General features: G+C 43.9%; 1 pseudogene; it reads right to left on the reverse strand.

The window, feature by feature from the left end:
• Positions 1-12,923: 12,923 nt before the first annotated feature.
• Positions 12,924-13,040, reverse strand: LOC126189334 (5S ribosomal RNA; annotated as a pseudogene).
• Positions 13,041-17,974: the final 4,934 nt, after the last annotated feature.

Below are 17,974 nucleotides of genomic sequence, written 5' to 3' on the forward strand. Positions count from 1 at the left end.
GTGGAAATCTCGTTTACAGAAGTATGACACACGTGACACCCAATCACCTGACCACGTTCGAAGTCTGTGAGTTCCGTGGAGCACCCCATTCTGCTCTCTCACATCAGATAACTACTGAGGTCGCTAATATAGAGCACCTGGCAAAAGGGGGCAGCACAATGCACCTAATATGAAAAACGTATGTTTTAGGGGGTGTCCGGATACTTTTGATCACCTAATGTATATTTAAGTATTGATTTATTATTAGATTCTCTGTACATCAACAAACTAGCAGCCTGCTTATTCCCCTTAGAGCAAGAATTGAAAGGAAACGATGCACTTTCGTGCTTGGCAATAACCACTTTGCTAACAATGGCCGCGCGGGATTAGCCGTGCGGTCTGGGGCGCTGCAGTCATGGACTGTGCGGCTGGTCCCAGCGGAGGTTCGAGTCCTCCCTCGGGCATGGGTGTGTGTGTTTCTCCTTAGGATAATTTAGGTTAAGTAGTATGTAAGCTTAGGGACTGATGACCTTAGCAGTTAAGTCCCATAAGATTTCACACACATTTGAACGTTTTTTGAGCTAACAGTGATAGCTGGTTGTAAATGACACCATAGTAGGTGTCCGATGGGTCCGTGGTTCGGTTTCGTCACGTGTAGTATTTGGCTGGAACACTTCATTTCGACTTCTCTGTTGTTTTCATTTCTGCAAACGCGAGCAACCTATCAGCTGTAGTGTTAAGATTACGTGATCAAGTGCAACGTTGCAGTTTCTGTTTATAGCACCGAGCGCCGCAGGGCGAAGACCAATCTCGTCATTTGGATTTCTGTTCATCAGTTTTGGCAACTGTTTTTGAAGAATGGGGAGGTGAAGAAGTAGCACACTAGCAGTTTTTTTTTAAAACAAGTGGTGTGCTTCTTCTTCATATCGGACATTTTGTTATTACATTCAATCGCCACCTCCCAGTGCAATTAGACTTCTTCTTTGTGCCATCTATACTCGTTTCATACAGTCAAAGAGAAGAACTGAACGCGATGAAAGCTCGAAAATTAGTGACTCCTTCACACAGTGAAAATAAAATTATATTCTACTAAAATTTCAAAAGAACAATTTCAAATATTTACCGAAAATTGTGAAAAAAATAATATAAATTAAAAATATCGCCACACGATACTGCCATTTCGTCAACAATATATCGGTGAAAAACATATCTCCGATATTTAATAATATTGTTGGAAATATATATCGATATTTTATCAACAGCCCTACTGCCAGTACGAACGGTAATGTCTAGGGCTTCATACTGTTACTACGTACAGAAAGTCCTCGCAGAGTACTTGATTTATCAGGTTTAAACTTTCGTTAAACTTGACCTCTTATAGGCTATGGTTTTCTAACTCGGAGTTCATGGACGTCTCCTGACAACCTACACGACATCTGGAGCCTGTTACCTTCGTCCAAGAGCCGAGATCTTGAAGAAACATTGTAACAACAAACTTTAGTCGGAAGAGTATCACCAAGAACTAGGTGGCTGAACCCTCCCCCCCCCCCCCCCCCACTTGCAAACCTCTCATCGACTCCTCGTTTCCGTCTCCTCGTAGCACAGATCATTTACGTTCCGCTCTCGAGCATCAATCGCTGTATTCCTCAATATTCCAAACATATGGCTGTAAGTCAGTGGAGAAAATTTCTTTGCTTCGTACTTTGCTTCTACAATTATTTACAATAGTAATTCAGAGTTCCATTAGTTTTCGGCGTATGCTATAATCTGCCAAAACACTCACTTCAATTTACTGTTACTGACAAGTTAAGACGACCCGAGATTGTTGTACCTACTCATGACTGTCGCCGTCATTATCATCATCATCATCATCATCATCATCATCATCAGTCACCAACACGCACTGCTGGATGAAGACCTCCTCCAGACTTCTCCATGGATTGTTCGCATCTACGTTGCCCCGCCATAGATAGTAGTGTCACCTACCAATCTCCCACCGAGACCACTTGCATGCCTACAGAGAAGTCCCCAGAAACAACTCATGGTTCCGAATTCACGATTCACGTTAAACTGTAGGTTTTCTCCTCCCCCGCCCCCCCTCCCCACTTCGGTTGAATAACTGGGGTACGTTAGGGACAAGCATGTCGCCGAAGACTGGCACCAGACCATTCAGCCCCACAAAATTAATTGAGAAAACCTGCCTACAGCTCTTGCCCACTAAAGTTTCATTTTCGTTACATAATTATTTCTTCCACTCCAGTATGTCCCCGGAGTAATCACGTAGCTCGTTTTCATGACTGTCCTATTAATTTGTCTGCCCTACTAATTCCCACCATCCGTTCCTCCATTGCTCGATAACCAGCGCTCATATTTCGAATGGTGTTCACATTGAAACACTATGTCTCATTGTCACAAATGGGTCATATGGCTCTGAGCACTATGGGACGTAACATCTATGGTGATCAGTCCCCTAGAACTTAGAACTACTTAAACCTAACTAACCTAAGGATATAACACAACACCCAGTCATCACGAGGCAGAGAATTGTCACTAATAAAAACTGTCATACAAACTGATTGCAAACTTGCTTTTTCATATACATGGAAGTTGAGTTTTGAACACGTTGTTTGTTGAACAGTGCTTCCGTTCCACTTATTCATATTTCAACGGAAACGCTTGTTACAAGTTTGGTAGGCCTACAGCTTGAGAGTACGGCACGCAGCGCAAACTTCTGGCTGGTTTTTCTTTCTCCGAGAGTACGAACTTTGAAGTATTCATCTAGGAACCGTGGGAATTGTTTCCATGGAATGGAATAGCGTTTCCTGGTACCTTTTTCAATTCTAGGTTACTCATCTCGCAATCAAAATATAATGGAACCTGTAGCAATAATGTATACTTTCTTCAGAAAACAAAAATCCACCGAATCAGAGTCGTGTTCCTCAAAGGCTGCTAGCACAACGTTTTTTTAAAAATCAACAACAAATACCTGTAACATGGGAGTTATTCCCTCTTTTGGGACTGTAATACCAATAGGTTAATTTGGACAAGACACGTTATGCTTTATTTATGGCATATTCAATGGTCGTTGTAACAGCGGTGTGTATCCTTAAAAATCGATAAACGTTTTAAAGGTTTGATGTTTAATCTTGCTTTTTACTTACTTTTATTTAATGCTTTTTGGATCCTACATTATTTCCGTACTTTCTTTTGGACACAGGCGTTCAATTTTTAAAACACACAATATTCTGTCGTTTCCGTGTTTTAAATACACTGAAGAGCCAAAGAAACTGGTACACCTGCCTAATATCGTGTAGGGTCTTCGCGAGCACTCGCAAGTCCTGCAACACGACGTGGCTTGGACTTGACTGTCCGAAGTAAACTGACATCATGAATCCTGCACGGCTGTCCATAAAGCCGTAGGAGTACGAGGGGGTGGAAATCTCTTTTGAACAGCACCTTGCAAGGCATTCCAGATATGCTCAATAACGTTCACGTCTGGTGAGTTTGGTGGCCAGCGGAAGTGTTTAAACTCAGAAGAGTGTTACTGGAGCCACTCTGTAGCAGTTCTGGACGTTTGGGGTGTCGCATTGTCCTGATGGAATTGCCCAACTCCGTCTGAATGCACAATGGACATGAATGGATGCAGGAGATCAGAGAGGATGTTTACGTACGTTTCACCTGTCAGAGTCGTATCTAAACGTATGAGTGGTCCATATCATTCCAACTGCACACACAGCACACCATCAAACAGCCTCCGCCAGCTTGAGCAGTCCCCTGCTGAAATGCAGGATCCATGGATTCATGAGGTTTTGTCCAACCCGTAAAGTCTACCAGCTCGATACAATTTGAAACGAGACTCGTCCGACCAATCAACTTGTCTCCAGTCGTCAACAGGGCAATATCGGTGATGACAACCCCAGGCGAGACGTAAAGCTACGTGTCGTGCAGTCATCAAGGATACACGAGTTGGCCTTCGGCTCCGAAAGCCCATATCGATGATGTTTCGTTGAACGGTTCGCACGCTGACACTTGTTGGTGGCCCAGCATTGAAAGCTGCAGCACTATGCGGAAAGGTTGCACTTCTATCATGTTGAACGATTATCTTCAGTTGTCGTTGGTCCCGTTCTCGCAGGATCTTTTTCCGGCCGCAGCGATGTTGGAGATTTGATGTTTTACCATATTCCTGATATTCACGATACACTGGTGAAATGGTCGTACGGAAAAATCCCCACTTCATCGTTCCCTAGGAGATGCTGTGTCCCGTGGCCGGGCGGTCTAGGCACTTCAGTCTGGAATCGCTCGACCACTCGGTCGCAGGTTCCAATCGTACATCGGACATGGATGTGTGTGATGTCCTTAGGTTAGTTAGGTTTAAGTAGTTCGAAGTTCTAGGGGACTGATGACCTCAGATGGTAAGTCCCATAGTGCTCAGAGCCATTTTTTTGCTGTGTCCCATCGCTCGTGCGCCAACTATAACACCACGTTCAAACTCATTTAAATCTTGATAATATGCCATTGTAGCAGCAGTAACCGATCTAACAACTGCACCAGACACTTGTCGTCTTACATAGGCATTGCCGACCGCAGCGCCGAATTCTGTCTGTTTACATATCTCTGTATTTGAATACGCCTATACCAGTTTCTTTGGCACTTCAATGTTTGTATACTCTCCCATCAATGTTTGTATACTCTCCCACAGCCACAAAAACAAAACAAGAGTCTATCGCATTCCACGAGATGAAGACTAAGTACATGAGGTGTATGTGGATTTATAAAAACAAAATGGCTCTGAGCAGTATGGGACTTAACATCGGAGGTCATCAGTCCCCTGGACTTAGAACTACTAAAACCTAACTAACCTAAGGACATCACACACATCCATGCCCGAGGGAGGATTCGAACCTGCGACCGTAGCAACAGCACGGTTCTGAACTTAAGTGCCCAGAACTGCTCGGCCACAATGGTCAGCTTCATAAAAATACGTGAGGACAAAACAATGTGTGTCATTGTATTGAAGTGAGCTAAAAATACTTTTTTGTGTGTAAAAGAACGCATGAAAACAACGTAGGAATCAGAAAAGTAGTAACAAAAGTAATTTTAAACGTGACAACTGTTTTAATCTCGTTAAATGTTTTAGAGTGATAACGGCAACTGTTACAGTGATTATTGAAGATGCTTTAAAGAAAGCAAAACGCATCTGGTCCAATCATGTCTTTATTACAGTCATAAAAGACAATGTCTCCCATATTGCTTATACGAGTGAATCTACGAGTGCGGAAGAATAACTTCAAAAACAAAACGCCAATATTTTTACTAGTCACTACAGCGAATATGGAGGAAGTGAAGAACGTCACTCGTTATTTAGCGTATAGTTTTCTTCTCTCTCAAACTTTCTCCCATTCTATCGTCCTTCAAATCTGTTGTATGGATAGGTGAAGGTTGAAGAAAATTCGATATTACTGAGGAGACCTTTTCAGTATTATCTACAACCAAGCTTCAGTCAACAGAGATTATTTTTAATCTAGCCCTCTGACACGGATCAGTCATAATAAATCTGCTCTTTAAGCGGTCTGAAGCAATTCAGGACACTAGTAGTCGATATAATCGCCAATGTTTCAACGTAATCTTCTGTAGATGCACAATATCTACTGAACAGTAATTTCTTCATCTTCTCTATCGAGTTCGAGGACATGTGAGTTTTCGGACACATGGAAAGTTTAAGTACTTTCTTTCTGCTAGCTTCTACAACCAATTTTGAAAAGGATAAAAATCATACAGTCTTCTACCTAGGCCACTTTATTCTTGAGGAAGTTAATCATGTAGTGAGAACCGAATGGTGAGATGTGCATATTGCTATGTGTTTATTACGCATATACGTTGAATATTTTACGCGTAAAGTAAAGCTGTCCTCAAGCCATTTTTTTTTAATATCACAGTGATTCGTTAGGTATGGTTGTACTGGAGGTGATAAGTCCTTTCCTTCCTCACACCCGTGATCAAGCCATTTATAGGGGGACCCGCCGTTTAATGTACACGTTGCGGCTAGGTATTTTTTACGTTAATTAATCGGTGTCAGAGGTACAAAAAGTGATAAGTGACACAAACAGCTGTATTACCGTCAGAGTACTGAGCCAAGGACTTTTGGATTCGTGGTTTGACACAGTTCACAATGTTTTCCTCTCTCCTCTCTAAGTGTATTTGTCTATAACCTGGACTGAAAGGTGCTAAGAGCTTGTGAAGTAGTAACAGTAGTAGTAATAAATATGTTTTTGGATAGGGTCCGCCTATAGCAGAACATAATTTTGTTTTTTAACCCAGACATGTTTCACTGCAGTTGCAGCATCTTCAGTGGCTTTTATTTTATGGATTTTTACCACATGATGTGGTTTTCCTGATGTATTATGTTTCTACAGTGACTGTTTTGTTTCACAGTTTGTCATCTGCAACCACTTACACGTTTCCTTACTCCTCATCTTCTTCACTGTGAAACACTATACACTGAGGAGTCACTGTCACTGTTCCACAGTGACAGCTCAATGTATAGTGTTTCACAGTGAAGAAGATGAGGAAAAAGAAAACGTGTAAGTTCTTATTTACTGTGAAACACTATACATTGAGCTGTCACTGTGGAACAGTGACAGTGACTCCTCAGTGTATAGTGTTTCACAGTGAAGAAGATGAGGAGAAAGGAAACATGTAAGTGGTTGCAGATGACAAACTGTGAAAGAAAACAGTCACTGTAGAAACATAATACATTAGGAAAACCACGCCATGTGGTAAAAAGTCATAAAATAAGAGCCACTGAAGATGCTGCAACTGCAGTGAAACATGTCTGCGTTAAAAAACAAAATCGTGTTTTGCTAAAGGCAAACCCTATCCAGAAACATATGTATTTTTAAAGCAAACACGGGAAAAAGAGCTTCAACCCGAAGATGATTAACAGTAGAACTAGTATACTTCATACTTAGATCACTTTTGTAACGATACTTGACAATTTAAAAGCAACAAAAATAACGTACTATAAACAGGGTGGACCAGAAATGTTGCGACAAACTTCGAGGGGTTGTAGAGTGTGTCTTGAGGAACAGATCGAGGATAGGAATGCATGTACTGAAACGTCATCTAACGACGCCACAAAGAGTCGAAGTTACACACGTTTGCGCCCGCCGCTAGGCCAGAACTTCGGCAGCAAACGTGACTTTGTACGCTAACGAACTGTAGGCGGAATGTCTCACAATGTTGTTTGTTTATTCAGTGATCACGACTGATTGCCACGATCGCCATTGGAGAAGTGGGAGTTAGCTGGTGCGTAGAAACGCCTTGTTCCCTGTGATTATGATACTGTATTGCCTCAGCGGATGACGGTTTCGGACACGGGTTTCCATATATACTTTGTTTTTCTCCTGTAAACCGAAAAACGTTGGAGATTTTAGAGAGTTCCAGGTGAAAAATAAACTGTGGATGGAAACCAGTATCCGAAACCAACATCCACAGAGTATCGCATTCATACGAGACAAGGCCTTGCTAAGCTGCAGCTAGTTTCGTCCTTTCCACTGGTGACTGTGGCAATCACTCGCGATCACCGAGTAACAGATAACATTATGAGACGTTGCGCCTATGGACCGTCAGCTTGCAAAGTCACGTTTGCAACTGAAGGGGTGATCTAGTGGCAGGCGCCAACGCCTATAACTTTGACGCTATGTAGCGTCATTGCATGACGTTTCTGGACCAGATTGCTATATTCGATTTCTATCTCAACACACCCTCCACAACCCCTTGAAGTCTATCGCAACATTACTGGGACACCCTGCATTTACAGACTTACTGGTGTTATTTGGCAAGTACGGGTGCAAGGCCTAATATCTGACGACTGATCATAGTAACCTCCTCCGTCAATGCACCAAGAACACCTACAGGTAAGCATCATAACCAACGGATGTGGTACTATCAACGGCATCTTGTCTCACTACGCAACACGCTACGGACATGTTCAGAGGTTAACACAGTTCACCGCTACGCAGTTCACTACCCAATAATTAAAAAAATAATAATAATAACAACGATGATTCATTTCAGCTTTAAAGTCAAAAGGCTTCTTTCATGGCCGAGCGTGTCGCATTACGGTAATTTAATGACTTAAGAGATGAGAGTCGTAAACCCGTAAGTTATATCAAGCTTCGCAGTCTCAGGGAATGGAGTGCTATCTCTATACAAGCTGACGGCAACCAGTCAATAACGAGAAACTTAACGGACGTGCTACAGTCGTGAAGTCGGGCGCTGTTAAAGCGCAATAAACGTTCGTAAAGAGAAAGGCTGCATCCAGGTGGAAGCAACTGTGTTCTCTAGCAGAACGATACAGCTTATAACGCATTTCTCCACGTCCATTAGCGAAGACGATTAATTTTAATAGTGAAGTACAGTCTCTTCTCCACATAGATAGATCATATTCTAACAACAAATGTATTTTCCATCGCCGTAATACGTCTGACAACCTGAAGATAGCAGCACACAGTTTGTGAATGAAAGGTTCACTTTTTACTCCGTTTGTGAACTTAATCTCATTGATTGTTGCGATTGTTTCAACATCATGGCGTCACCCCTAAAGGTGCTTATATACAGACATGAGCGCTAGTTCCCAAAATACCTTGAAATCAACTAGGCCAAGAGCGAAAACATACATATAATCACATTACTCCTTAAATTCTACACTAATCAGACTAGTGTACAACATGCGAAAAACTTGAAATGCTGTCCTCCGTAAGGTATTCATATAATTATGCTGTCTGTTATTGTCGTGCTCCAGTTCATGGACCATATTCGATGCAACACTGCACAGTGTACGCGTCTAATGAGTGAGTTTGTGTGCGAGTGTATTAGCTGTTTTGAAATGGCCTCGGTTTCGTTGGAAATTTCGCACTACGTTTCATTCATTCAGTATGTGCAGCAGCAATTACATATGGCGGATGTATAGTAACGTATTTTAAAACTGAAGACAGAGAAAGAGCACTGCAGTGGGTGTGCACCTGACTACGTTGACTGTTCGGCGCCGTTCGCTGCGCCGGCCGCTGTGGCCGAGCGGTTCTAGGCGCTTTAGTCTGGAACCGCGCTGCTGCTACGGTTGCAAGTTCGAATCCAGCCTCGGGCATTGATGTGTGTGATGTCCTTAGGTTAGTTAGGTTTAAGTAGTTGTAAGTCTAGGGGACTGATGACCTCAGATGTTAAGTCCCATACTGCTGAGAGCCATTTGAACCATTTTTTGAGCCGTCCGCTGATGGCTGTACTGGCGACATACAAGTCATTGTATCAGTATCCATTGTCCATAAATCGCAAACGCCTCAGACAACAATCAGCTCGTGAATTCCAGTGTTGACGACCTGGGTACAAAGTGTATTATTAATGTAACACGTTCAACAGTGTTGCAGTACGGTGGTGACGTTATCTGTCGGTCAGCACAGTTGTCTAGCACATCTAGCAAATGCCAACGGCTTTGCCTCGTTGAATACACCAGTTCTCGTCCGATCACCGAAGTTAAGCAACGCCAAGCGTAGTCAGTACTTGGATGGGTAACCGGATCGGTACGCCCCGTCATGTTGGCTGCCTGCCCTTTGCCTTTACGACAAAGGGGAGGAATGTTGGCGACGTCAAGTCCTTGATCATCAATCTTTGCGCCCACGTCCTGGATTAAATTCTAAACCTTCCTGCAATGTTTTAAGAGAACTCGGTAGCAATCAGGCACTCAAATGAATTCAACGGTGACAAGCGAAAATTTGTGCCCAATTGATACTCGAACCCGGATATCAAGCTTCACGCGAGCGGTCTTCTGGACAGCTTCGGCCATCCAGACACGATTCCTATCCGACCCAAATTCTCAACCTGTCACACTCTAGTAGTTTCTACTGTCCATTAACTACTTGCTTGCAGCTTTTGGCTGAGAGCCGCAAGAGTTCGGACTTACTGTGCCTCCGCACTGAAATAACCATGACATGTCCGACAGAACAGACACCACGTATACAGTACATATAACTCTCCGCAGTGTCTCGTGAAGTTACGTGACACTGTTTCTGGTCAGATCGCGACGATAAGCCCCGCTGCCCCCTTGTGCCATTCTCCCCCTCAACACAAACATGCCACCACACTACACGCACGAATTTCAGTCACCTACACTTACTAGATACACTGGGCCATACAACTCTCGTACCCAGTGAAGGAAAAGTATCTTGGTACACCACGGAAAGAAAAAAATTTCCATTAGGGGGCTGAACCTGCCATTCTTGGTCTCCCAACCAACCGTGTCATAGGAGTTCACTAATACACTGTGCAACAGAATTAAAGGTTCCCTTTTTCAAACCTAGTACTTGCCACCCATTGGGAAGCAAAAGTTTCAAAAAAGGCTCAAAGGTTACGCAACCCCTTCGACAGCCCTTTCGTGCGGTTTGCCTACATTTAGACGCTAGAGCAGCCTCCAGGACGAATTTCTGTCGATGTTTCTAACAGGTACCGTGCTCGAGAAGGTTCTGTGAGTGGCACCTAGGGTGTTGCCGAACTAGGGGTTTTAAGATGGACCCTACACCGTTTCCTTCACGCGTCTATTAATGATACCCTCCCGCGTGATCACGTCACAGGAGGGTAGAAAACGGGAAGATTGAAAAGCATAAGTATCCTATGATGCTTTGCATCACGTTCAAATTTTGTGGAATGGTTCTGAACGGCGCCTAGTGGTTCCAACCTGTACACGAGAGCAAAAACAGCCGTCGCGCTGCACTCCGAAGGGGGCGCGTACACATTCAGTGGGGATGCAGCTCCGCAATTCCTTAGAAAAAGCCGGCAGCTGTGGCCGAGCGGTTTTAGGCGCTTCAGTCCGGAACCGCACTGCTGCTACGGTCGCAGGTTCGAATGCTGCCTCGGGCATGGATATGTGTGATGTCCTTAGGTTAGTTAGGTTTACGTAGTTCTAAGTTCTAGGGGACTGATGACCTCAGATGTTAAGTCCCAAAGTGCTTAGAGCCATTTGAACCATTTGAACCTTAGAAAAACGTGAAACGTCCGAGAGTGTCATCACTGTCAAAGGTTATCAAGAACAACTTCCTGTTGCTCATCACATTACGAACTGTCGTTTTCAACAGTGAATTGCAGGCAATCATTGCCCCAGGGAGAGGGGTTGTTTCATTGACGCCCTCTATGACACCCCTTGAGGCCTTTTCGCGCCCATTCTTATCGGCGGTGAGTCTGAAATGTTTTCCTCGTCCACCCATAAGAAAACTGGGTGATTTAAATACTACGCGTTGCGCTTCTGACGTCCATCGCAGAGACGTCAAAACCAGGGTGATTAATGGGTAAGAGAGGCGGACGACCGTATCATTGTGTGACATATCCACAGTGGCGTTAGGCAGAATTTGGGTGAAACCAGATGCCAAATTGATACAACGAACCCACCTTAGAGCTCACATGGGATTTCGAGCTGTGGCTTTTTTTCCGCGTGTGTCGACACCTTGCTGTTTGAAGCGCTCCCGAGGCCCAGGGTGGTGGCACAGGGCACCACGCTTTTCAACCATCATAGAGGAAGGTTGTAGGCACCTTTGAGTCAAACTTCAAACCTATGTGTCACAATGGGAGACGATTATGGTGTCTGAAGAAAGTGACCCTTTAATTTTATTGTGCAAGTGCCAGTCGAGATGGTCTGACGCGCCTTTGGATGCAACTTGCGATGTCGACTCCAGAGCAACACTATGCAGAGAAGTCTTTCCACCAGTTGTGTACGCACAATGACGTAAACTGATCACTCAGCATGAGCTGTGAAGTAAACGTCATTTTATTTTGCTCTCAGTTCCTTTCGTTGCCTCTTATACCCTTCAAATCACAAGACGAGCATTCATTTTCGAGCCGGCCGGGGTGGCCGAGCGGTTCTAGGCGCTACAGTCTGGAACCGCGCGACCGCTACGGTCGCAGGTTATAATCCTACCTCGGGCATCGATGTGTGTGATGTCCTTAGGTTAGTTAGGTTTAAGTAGTTCTAAGTTCTAGGGGTCTGATGACCTCAGAACTTAAGTCCCATAGTGGTCAGAGACATTTGAGCCATTCATATTCGTCCAGGCAATGACGCCTTCAGATCGGTAACGGGTGAATCAGTTCTCCATTACTGTGTGGTAGATACTGCAGGGCTGTGTTCCGCCTTGCGACAAACAAGCCCAAATTATCGCGAATACCGCATTGGTAAGCCCAGATTAGTGAACCTTCCCTGTACTAGGATTTGGGAAGAGGGTAACTGTGGTAAACCCCTCGCCAACTGACTGCAGAAGAACAACTGGTGAGTACCCACACCATCCAGAACCACACGTGTTGCATCAGTCACCGCACATGACCGGCGGAGGGGTCAGCTGCGACTCAAAGTCTCCACCACTGGATACATGAAAGTGGGAGAAGGTCGCCGGTACCGATGAGCAGCGGTGTAAGTTGGTACTCGCCGCTCTTAGGATATCAGTACGTCGAAATCCCATCACGTGATGCATTCCGCATGCCAACAAGACGCAAGCGGTGGAGTATTTTTATGGGATGTTTACACAGAACGAAAATGAAAGTATGTGCTAGATGACGATCGGTTTGGAATTAGGATACGTAAAGACACCAGAGACGCAATTCTGACCTCGAGCTTGATAATGGAAGCAAGAGTCAACAGAAATCAAAATACCTTCATAGGACGTGTCGGTCTAGGGAAGAAATAGTCAGTATAAAATGGTTAAAAAAAAGCACTCGGTCGTCAGGCCACGAGTGGCCTACTGGGACCATCCAACCGCCGTGTCATCCTCCGAGGAGGATGCGGATAGGAGGGGCGTGGGGTCAGCACACCGCTCTCCCGGTCGTTATGATGGTATTCTTGACCGAAGCCGCTACTATTCGGTCGAGTAGCTCTTCAGTTGGCATCACGAGGCTGAGTGCACCCCGAAAAATGGCAACAGCGCATGGCGACCGGATGGTCACCCATCCAAGTGCAGGCCACGCCCAACAGCGCTTAACTTCGGTGATCTCACGGGAACCGGTGTATCTACTGCGGCAAGGCCGTTACCGTATAAAATGGTTTAAGGCGTTCGAAATTCTCAGGAAAAGAGGTATAATGTATAGGAAAGGACGGGTACTAAACATTATGGAACAGAAGTGAAAGGGAAAATAAGAATAGAAGACCAAGAATGAAGTCATCGGATTTGAAAGTGTGTAAGACAAAAATATAGTCTATCGCCCGTACTGTTCAATGTGTACATTGAATAAGCAATGATGAAAATAAAAGAAAGGTTCAAGAATTCGGGATGAAAGGATATCATCAGCTGAACCCTGCTGTCTCCTGTGAAAGTGAGGAAGAATTACAGGACTTATTGAATGGAATGGAGTGGAACGACCACACATTGAGGATTAACAGTAAGCCTTGAAATGTGAAAATAATGAGTACCAGAAATGACATGAGCCATAAACACGCAGCGAAGTGTCGGAATAGGAGACAGTGGAACTACAGCCGCGCGAACCGTTAAGCTGTGGCACAGGGTTCGTGCCCCGTCCGACCTCGGCCTTGACTCGAAAGCGGCGGCCTTGATGACGGTCACGGGCTCCTAGACAAGACCTTCTGGGAGTGGGGGGGGGGGGGACTGGAGAACGGGGAAAGGGGGGGGGGCAGACGCTTCGCAAGGTGCCGTTTAGTGGCCCCGCGAGCGAAGTTCACGGCCAGCGTCGCGACATCTGCTATCCAAGGCCGCCGCCACGCCAGACACGGCTGTAAATTTTTCCGGTTTATCTGCGAGGAGGGGAGTGGCAGCGGCACGGCGACGATTTGCGGCCCGGTCTGCCGCGAGGAGCTTGTAGCGCCCAGTGCAGCGATGCGGCGGAGAGATACATACGATTCCAGGCGCAACTGCGGCACGAGCTGGCCTCGCTTACCTTCTTTGTGGATTCACTACTCCTCGTTGCCTTTAAACTCGAAACTGCAGTCATTCGTATGATTGGATCGACGCAAACACTAACAGAATTTTAGCTGTCAGTGTATGCAGCTAATGCGCACATCAATGAGTGTCCCTATGTTGATTACGAGATTATTCTTTGATCTCCGTAAATACATTAAATAAATCTTCTGTAGCCAACATAGCGTTCAAAACTGTTTTTATTTCCCTGTGTCGACAGGTAAGACCGACATCTTCAGATCTTCAAAAACTTTTGTTGCTTGTACTTCGTGTTCCCACTGTGCGTTCGTTAACACTTTAGTGGCGAGCATATAGCACGATCCACGCAGGTTTGTCAAAAATAATATTACAGACAGGTTTTTCACAAATAAAAACGCACACAGCTTAAGTTCACGTAGTGGAACTTGGCATGTCTGAATATGTACACTCCTTTGATGCTTGTCAGTACTTAGAGTCCCAATATACAGTAAAAGTGCACTTTTAGCCCAATGTTTACATTTACATGACGCATGAAGTACATCTTGGAACCTTCTCACTCTAAATACATATGCAGTTCAAGTCATAAGTACAATGAAAATCAGTTCTGTAACTCCAGAATGAGATTTTCAAAAACATGGTTCAAATGGCTCTGAGCACTATGGGACTTAACATCTGTGGTCAGCTGTCCCCTAGAACTTAGAACTACTTAAACCTAACTAACCTAAGCACATCACACACATCCATGCCCGAGGCAGGATTCGAACCTGCGACAGTAGCAGTCGCGCGGTTCCGGACTGCGCGCCTAGAACCGCTAGACCACCGCGGCCGGCATTAGAGTTTCACTCGGCAGCGGAGTGTGCGCTGATATGGAACTCCCTGACAGATTAAAACTGTGTGCCGTACCGATACTCGAACTCGGGACCTTTGCCTTTCGAGGGCAAGTGCTCCACCAACAGAAGAGCTTCTGTGAAGTTTGGAAGGTAGGAGACGAGGTACTGGCAGAATTGAAGCTGTGAGGAGGAGTCGTGAGTCGTGCTTGGGTAGCTCAGTTGGTAGAGCACTTGCCCGCGAAAGGCAAAGGTCCCGAGTTCGAGTCTCGGTCCGGCACACAGTTTTAATCTGTCAGGATGTTTCAGTTCTGTAATTATTTTTGTATCACTATTGCATCATCATTTCCGTAAATGATTGTAACAACTGTTAATGCTTTACAAAATGTACTAAGAATGTTGATAAAGGAGCAATCACACTTGATTTACTAATAGTTTAAAACTAAATGACCTCTTCCTGGAAAAGGGCGATTCAGCTGCCCCTACCGATTCGTTTTATGCAACCTGCACTATTTCTTTATCAGGAATATTAGTCAGACACGCGACAACCATATAAGCGATTAAGTTTCGTATCAGAGCTTTGGGAATTGTTAGCAAAGGAATCCATACTATAAATAATACAAGTGATGTTTGGCCATGAGTTACACGGTATTTTTGGACAAAAATACAACTTACTTCTGCCATACTTATCCACGTGTTCCCAATCTTTCTTTGCGTTATTAGCACTGTAGTCACACAGCTTTTGTGTGTGTCCGTAAGTCTATTCCGTTTATACTGCCTAATCCCTATGAAAATCTTCAGAGATTATCCACCTGAAAGTTGTTACATCCGCACGTCCTATTTTGATTTCTGCCGTTATTTTGGTTGTCTCCAATCGTGAAACACACTCTATAAGGCAATATTTCTGAACCATTTGGAAAACATATAAGTACTATACACAGAATAAACTTACACAGGCATCCAAAACTTGTGTAACTTCACCCCTGATTACACAACGAAAGATTGGAAACACTGGGATAAATATGTGCAGAAGTAAGGTATATCTTGGTTGAAAAGTACCGTGCAGCTCATGGCCAGCCCTCGCGTATATTTTTTACACTTAACAGTCACCCAAAATCTTTGAGAGGAAACTTAATATCGATTACATTACGGTCGCCTATGTGGATATCGTTCCTGATACAGATATAGTGCAGGTTGCATAAAACGAGTCGCTAGCGACAGCTGACTCATCGACTACAACTACACACAAATGCATAAGGTACCATCGATTACCCGATTGAAAGCATAACGAGATGATATTTAAGTACTTACACAAGATACCACTGTGCATATGTGACATACGAATTTTGTGATAAAATGTCATCATCGAAGTCAGTTACGAAACTTAAACAGTTTGAATCCATTATACATCACACACATTACTGCAAATGTGGTACATACTACAGATATAATGAGAATATAATGTTTTGATTCACGCTCACAGCGAATGTGAGGATGAAACATTTCTACAGTACTACTTGCTATCATAATGTCTTATTGCATACACTGATGTACCGCCACGATTACTTTGATTTCGCAACCACACTCTACAATTTGAAGAAACAAACAGTTGATTTCCGTTTATTAGGCCATCGCAAAGATTAAATAAGCTGTATGCGAAATACTTCTAGCGACAGATACTCAACCAATGTTTACAGTTATGTATATGAAGCACCTAGATGACATTTAAAACAGGCTCGTACAACCAACGACCAATGTTTCATTCACATCAACATCTTAGTTCTTATGGTATTAGAAGAATACATTTGCCATTTGTATTGTTGTTGTGGTCTTCAGTCTAAAGGCATGTTTGATACAGCTCTTATGTTAGTCCATTCCCAGTAAGATCTCTCATCTCTGCATAAATTTTGCAACCTATATCCATTTGAAGCTGCTTATTATATTTTTACTTGGCCTCCCTCTACAGTTTTTACCCCCATCTGTATTAATTATCACGAAACGCAAAGACGTACACCTTGACGCGGCCTGTAATAATCCTAAACTTCCAAATGGCTTCACAGATTTGCAATGTTGGAAAGAATTACTCTTATCGCAGGATCTAAAGTACATTTCTGTTATTACAATATACTGCGAACAAGAACGTAAACTAGTTATTTGATATACAGTGTAACAATGTAAACTTACTAGTATGTGCACCGATATCCACATCTACATGTATACTCTGCAAATGATTGAGAAGTATATGACACAGGGCACTTTCCGTCGTATCATACATTTTGAAAAGTTAGAAGAATCACTGGTTAATTCATCTGTGCGTTCTGTAATAAGTCCAGTCTTATTTTCGCGTTCCGTAAGGGACCGAAACGTGGGAGTCTGTAATATGTTCTTTGATTCCTCACTTAATACAAGTTCTTGAAACTCCGTAAGTAGACTTTCGTTGCATACTTTGCGCCTATTTTCTCCGTTGTTAAGGGGGTTACCAGGAGCTGATCATGATGATGAAAAATATAAAAAAACTAGCTCTGTGACCAAGCTCACAGGATCACTCGATGCATATCGGCTGTCACGTCGTCCTAGATCATATGGAAGTCCTTTGGACGGGGTATGGTGGGTCATGGGATCCATACAATGCTCTCTCGGTGTGTCAAGTTTTCCAGGCCATGGGCCGCTACTTCAATCAAGTAGTTCATTAAAAAATTTCAGTTGGCTAAGCGCTCCCAGTTCAAGTCTTGTAACCAAGGAAATATCTCTGGCAGTACTGGGAATTGAATCAGGATCCTCTGCATGACAGTCAGCTGCGGAGGACATCCAGTGTAAACTATTCGCAAGTAGAATATTGTTTACTATGATGTAATTAACAAACTGATATATTTCATTGCAATACCATTTTGGAATAACATTACAGACTTCGGGTGAGTGTTCAACCATTCGTGGCTCTCACATGATAGTTTCACTCACATCAAGGTCGATAGAGACGGAGCAAGCTCCATTAGTCAAGGATGGAAGCTGGAAACGACTGTGTCCTTAGTGAAGAAGACATACGGCCTTTCGCCTAAAAATACTGATAGAAATAGTTGAAGACTTCTGCTCCTCATGCACATGTCTAATGCTTCGCAGGCTCTGAAACACGGCTCGGCAATGGTTGGATGAGTCCGAACTGGTTCAGAGCAAGGTGAACGAGTCACTAACAAGTGGAACTTTCAAGAACCGGTGAATCAGGCTACGTGTTGATAAATATGTGTTCTGGGG

This window comes from Schistocerca cancellata, chromosome 5 (assembly GCF_023864275.1).
Source record: "Schistocerca cancellata isolate TAMUIC-IGC-003103 chromosome 5, iqSchCanc2.1, whole genome shotgun sequence".
NCBI lineage: Eukaryota > Metazoa > Arthropoda > Insecta > Orthoptera > Acrididae > Schistocerca > Schistocerca cancellata.